The following is a 6,622-nucleotide window of genomic DNA, read 5'->3' as shown; positions in this document are numbered from 1 at the left end:
AACCAGCAAGCCCAGCCACTGTGCAGTCAGCCTTCGCGTCTGCAATTTCAAACCTCTTTAGATCATTTTTCATGCTCACCAGAAATGAATAATGCACACATTAACTGGTGCCAGTTAATAAATTTCCGTCTCACTGCACTATATTTTTCAATAAGGGTCTAGCTGCTTCGTTTTGTTTTGCCAAACAGCCTCAGAGGGCTCCTGCTGCAAATCATCCCAAACGCCCCCCCCCCCCCCCCCCCCAAACCCACCCCCCTTCACAGGATGCCTTTCCTTTACTTAAGAAATGATACAATGATCATAAATCAGCTTAAATTTTCACTGTTGCATGCAAATGTCAATGAGTATATTTGCCATTATGTTATATCCATGATCATTCATAGCACTTTTCTCAGCTGAAGATAATACACGAAAACATTTTTCACAAGAGTACATCCTCAACATTCAGCCCCCAGGGCACTGCTACATAGAAAAAGAATCAATCTTGGGGAACTTCCAGCCTTTGTAAGGCAGCCAAATTGGCACACTAGGTCCATTATATCAGTTCAGCAAAGCCGTGGCTAGCATCTGGCCACGCTGGACATTTTATAGCCCATCTCTAACTATTAATCATTGGCCACGACGTCGTGGACTCTCAAGAGGGTGGCTGGATGCTCCGTTACAGAGAATACCACTGAAAATGCCAGGGCATGTAGACACGACGGTCCCAATACCCACTGACAGTAGCCCTCCTTAAAATGACAGAGTGCATCCAAGCCAGACAGACAGAGTGATGTGAGAGAAGCGCAGTGACAGGCGAGGGGACCCCTCTGAAAATGCCACCGTGCCCCAGTGGCCTACAGTGTTGTAGTGCACTGGTAGTATCTGTTCTGAGGTCGTGTCATGTAATATGATCTAGATGAAGAGGACAGAGTGGGTCCCTCTCCGGGATGCGGATGGAGTGTCAGACAAGCTGCTCCTCTAATAAGGACTGCCATTCTAATGATCACTCAGTCAGCCTAACCTCTGACCCCTACTGTTATAAGAAACAGAGGGAGGGGCAGGCTGGGATGGTGGGAAGAAATGTGGGTTCAAATGCACAGTATTTACATCAATTAGACAAGCAAGATGGAGGTGCCCATCAGAGCCCATTAGGATTGTTGTGGTTGGGGGGGTGAGGGGGAGGGACAGTGAGGGTCCTACAGAGGCCCAGCAGACACAGGACTGCCCTTGATCACATCCTGTCACATTGATGAGAACTCTGTCAAAGCTACTCGTACAGATGTACAGTATGTCCGTCACTGTGTGTTTGTGAGACCAAATACCACAAAATACAATATAACTATTCATGATGGATAAATCGATTTTGATTTTGAAGCCTTACTATACTATGGCGTTTTTTATTACATTTTGAAGCCATACTAAAGTATGACTTTTCGTGGCTGATTTTGAAACCTTACTATACTATGACGTTTTTTATGACATTTTGAGGGCTTACAAAAATTTGACTTTTTTGGCCGATTTTGACGCCTTACTATACTATGATGTTTTTTATGACATTTTGAGGTCAAAAAAAATTTTGACTTTTTTTGGCCGAAAAATACGCCTTACTATACTATGACGTTTTTTATGACATTTTGAGGTCAAAAAATGTTTTGACTTTTTTTGTCCGATTTTGACGCCTTACTATACTATGACGTTTTTTATGACATTTTGAGGTAAAAAAAAATGTTGACTTTTTTTGGCCGAAAAAAACGCCTTACTATGCTATGACGTTTTTTATGACATTTTGAGGTCAAAAATTTTTTTTAATTTTTTTGGCCGATTTTGACGCCTTACTATACTATGACGTTTTTTATGACATTTTGAGGTCAAAAAAAATTTTGACTTTTTTTGGCCAAAAAAAACGGCTTACTATAATATGATGTTTTTTATGACATTTTGAGACCGTTAAAAAAAATGACTTTTTTTAGCCGATTTTGACGCCTTACTATACTATGACGTTTTTTATGACATTTTGATGTCAAAAAAATTTTGACTTTTTTTGGCCGATTTTGATGCCTTACTATACTATGACGTTTTTTATGACATTTTGAGGTCAAAAAAAATTTTGAATTTTTTTGGCCGATTTTGACGCCTTACTATACTATGACGTTTTTTATGACATTTTGAGGTCAAAAAAAATTTTGACTTTTTTTGGCGGATTTTGACACCTTACTATACTATGACGTTTTTTATGACATTTTGAGGTCAAAAAAAATGTTGACTTTTTTTGGCCGATTTTGACGCCTTACTATATTATGACGTTTTTTATGACATTTTGAGGTCAAAAAAATTTTTGACTTTTTTTGCCTGAAAAAAACGCCTTACTATACTATGACGTTTTTTATGACATTTTGAGGTCAAAAGAAATTTTGACTTTTTTTGGCCGATTTTGACGCCTTACTATACTATGACGTTTTTTATGACATTTTGAGGCCAAAAAAAATTTTGACTTTTTTTGGCCGAAAAATAGGCCTTACTATACTATGACGTTTTTATGACATTTTGAGGTCAAAAAAAATTTTGACTTTTTTTGGCCGATTTTGATGCCTTACTATACTATGACGTTTTTTATGACATTTTGAGGTAAAAAAAAATGTTGACTTTTTTTGGCCGAAAAAAACGCCTTACTATACTATGACGTTTTTTATGACATTTTGAGGTCAAAAAATGTTTTGACTTTTTTTGGCTGAAAAAAAACGCCTTACTATACTATGACGTTTTTTATGACATTTTGAGGTCAAAAAAAATTTTGAATTTTTTTGGCCGATTTTGACACCTTACTATACTATGACATTTTTTATGACATTTTGAGGTCAAAAAAAATTTTGACTTTTTTTGGCCGATTTTGACGCCTTACTATACCATGACGTTTTTTATGACATTTTGAGACCGTTAAAAAAAATGACTTTTTTTGGCCGATTTTGATGCCTTACTATACTATGACGTTTTTTATGACATTTTGAGGCCAAAAAAAATGTTGACTTTTTTTGGCTGAAAAAAACGCCTTACTATACTATGACGTTTTTTATGACATTTTGAGATCAAAAAAAATTTTGACTTTTTTTGGCCGATTTTGATGCCTTACTATACTATGACGTTTTTTATGACATTTTGAGGTCAAAAAAATTTTTGACTTTTTTTGGCTGAAAAAAACGGCTTACTATACTATGATGTTTTTTATGACATTTTGAGGTAAAAAAAAAATTTGAATTTTTTTGGCCGATTTTGATGCCTTACTATACTATGACGTTTTTTATGACATTTTGAGGTAAAAAAAATTTTTGAATTTTTTTGGCCGATTTTGACACCTTACTATACTATGACGTTTTTTATGACATTTTGAGGTCAAAAAAAATGTTGACTTTTTTTGGCCGAAAAAAACGCCTTACTATACTATGACATTTTTTATGACATTTTGAGGTCAAAAATTTTTTTGACTTTTTTTGGCTGAAAAAAACGCCTTACTATACTATGACGTTTTTTATGACATTTTGAGGTCAAAAAAAATTTTGAATTTTTTTGGCCGATTTTGACACCTTACTATACTATGACGTTTTTTATGACATTTTGAGGTCAAAAAAAATTTTGACTTTTTTTTGGCCGATTTTGACGCCTTACTATACCATGACGTTTTTTATGACATTTTGAGACCGTTAAAAAAAATGACTTTTTTTGGCCGATTTTGATGCCTTACTATACTATGACGTTTTTTATGACATTTTGAGGCCAAAAAAAATTTTGACTTTTTTTGGCTGAAAAAAACGCCTTACTATACTATGACGTTTTTTATGACATTTTGAGGTCAAAAAAAATTTTGACTTTTTTTGGCCGAAAAAAACGCCTTACTATACTATGACGTTTTTTAAGACATTTTGAGGTCAAAAAAAATTTTGACTTTTTTTGGCCGATTTTGACGCCTTACTATACTATGACGTTTTTTATGACATTTTGAGACCGTAAAAAAAAATGACTTTTTTTGGCCGATTTTGACGCCTTACTATACTATGACGTTTTTTATGACATTTGGAGGTCAAAAAAAATGTTGACTTTTTTTGGCCGATTTTGACGCCTTACTATACTATGACGTTTTTTATGACATTTTGAGGTCAAAAAAAATTGTGAATTTTTTTGGCCGATTTTGACGCCTTACTATAATATGATGTTTTCTATGACATTTTGAGGTCAAAAAAAATTTTGACTTTTTTTGGCCGATTTTGACGCCTTACTATACTATGATGTTTTTTATGACATTTTGAGGTCAAAAAAAATTTTGACTTTTTTTGGCCGAAAAAACGCCTTACTATACTATGACGTTTTTTATGACATTTTGAGGTCAAAAATTTTTTTTAATTTTTTTGGCCGATTTTGACGCCTTACTATACTATGACGTTTTTTATGACATTTTGAGGTCAAAAAAAATTTTGACTTTTTTTGGCCAAAAAAAACGGCTTACTATAATATGATGTTTTTTATGACATTTTGAGACCGTTAAAAAAAATGACTTTTTTTAGCCGATTTTGACGCCTTACTATACTATGACGTTTTTTATGACATTTTGATGTCAAAAAAATTTTGACTTTTTTTGGCCGATTTTGACGCCTTACTATACTATGACGTTTTTTATGACATTTTGAGGTCAAAAAAAATTTTGACTTTTTTTGGCCGATTTTGACGCCTTACTATACTATGACGTTTTTTATGACATTTTGAGGTCAAAAAAAATTTTGACTTTTTTTGGCGGATTTTGACACCTTACTATACTATGACGTTTTTTATGACATTTTGAGGTCCAAAAAAATTTTGACTTTTTTTGGCCGATTTTGACGCCTTACTATACTATGACGTTTTTTATGACATTTTGAGGTCAAAAAAAATTTTGACTTTTTTTGGCGGATTTTGACACCTTACTATACTATGACGTTTTTTATGACATTTTGAGGTCAAAAAAAATTTTGACTTTTTTTGGCCGATTTTGACGCCTTACTATACTATGACGTTTTTTATGACATTTTGAGGTCCAAAAAAATTTTGACTTTTTTTGGCCGATTTTGATGCCTTACTATACTATGACGTTTTTTATGACATTTTGAGGTCAAAAAAATTTTTGACTTTTTTTGGCTGAAAAAAACGGCTTACTATACTATGATGTTTTTTATGACATTTTGAGGTAAAAAAAAAATTTGAATTTTTTTGGCCGATTTTGATGCCTTACTATACTATGACGTTTTTTATGACATTTTGAGGTAAAAAAAATTTTTGAATTTTTTTGGCCGATTTTGACACCTTACTATACTATGACGTTTTTTATGACATTTTGAGGTCAAAAAAAATGTTGACTTTTTTTGGCCGAAAAAAACGCCTTACTATACTATGACGTTTTTTATGACATTTTGAGGTCAAAAATTTTTTTGACTTTTTTTGGCTGAAAAAAACGCCTTACTATACTATGACGTTTTTTATGACATTTTGAGGTCAAAAAAAATTTTGAATTTTTTTGGCCGATTTTGACACCTTACTATACTATGACGTTTTTTATGACATTTTGAGGTCAAAAAAAATTTTGACTTTTTTTTGGCCGATTTTGACGCCTTACTATACCATGACGTTTTTTATGACATTTTGAGACCGTTAAAAAAAATGACTTTTTTTGGCCGATTTTGATGCCTTACTATACTATGACGTTTTTTATGACATTTTGAGGCCAAAAAAAATTTTGACTTTTTTTGGCTGAAAAAAACGCCTTACTATACTATGACGTTTTTTATGACATTTTGAGGTCAAAAAAAATTTTGACTTTTTTTGGCCGAAAAAAACGCCTTACTATACTATGACGTTTTTTAAGACATTTTGAGGTCAAAAAATTTTTTGACTTTTTTTGGCCGATTTTGACGCCTTACTATACTATGACGTTTTTTATGACATTTTGAGACCGTAAAAAAAAATGACTTTTTTTGGCCGATTTTGACGCCTTACTATACTATGACGTTTTTTATGACATTTGGAGGTCAAAAAAAATGTTGACTTTTTTTGGCCGATTTTGACGCCTTACTATACTATGACGTTTTTTATGACATTTTGAGGTCAAAAAAAATTGTGAATTTTTTTGGCCGATTTTGACGCCTTACTATAATATGATGTTTTCTATGACATTTTGAGGTCAAAAAAATTTTTGACTTTTTTTGGCCGATTTTGACGCCTTACTATACTATGATGTTTTTTATGACATTTTGAGGTCAAAAAAAATGTTGACTTTTTTTGGCCGAAAAAACGCCTTACTATACTATGACGTTTTTTATGACATTTTGAGGTCAAAAATTTTTTTGACTTTTTTTGTCCGATTTTGACGCCTTACTATACTATGACGTTTTTTTATGACATTTTGAGGTCAAAAAAAATGTTGACTTTTTTTGGCCGAAAAAAACGCCTTACTATACTATGACGTTTTTTATGACATTTTGAGGTCAAAAATTTTTTTTAATTTTTTTGGCCGATTTTGACGCCTTACTATACTATGACGTTTTTTATGACATTTTGAGGTCAAAAAAAATTTTGACTTTTTTTGGCCAAAAAAAACGGCTTACTATAATATGATGTTTTT

Source organism: Toxotes jaculatrix, chromosome 15 (assembly GCF_017976425.1).
Source record: "Toxotes jaculatrix isolate fToxJac2 chromosome 15, fToxJac2.pri, whole genome shotgun sequence".
Taxonomy (NCBI): Eukaryota; Metazoa; Chordata; class Actinopteri; family Toxotidae; genus Toxotes; species Toxotes jaculatrix.
The sequence above is the reverse complement of the archived record's forward strand: the minus strand, read 5'-3'. Positions refer to the sequence as shown.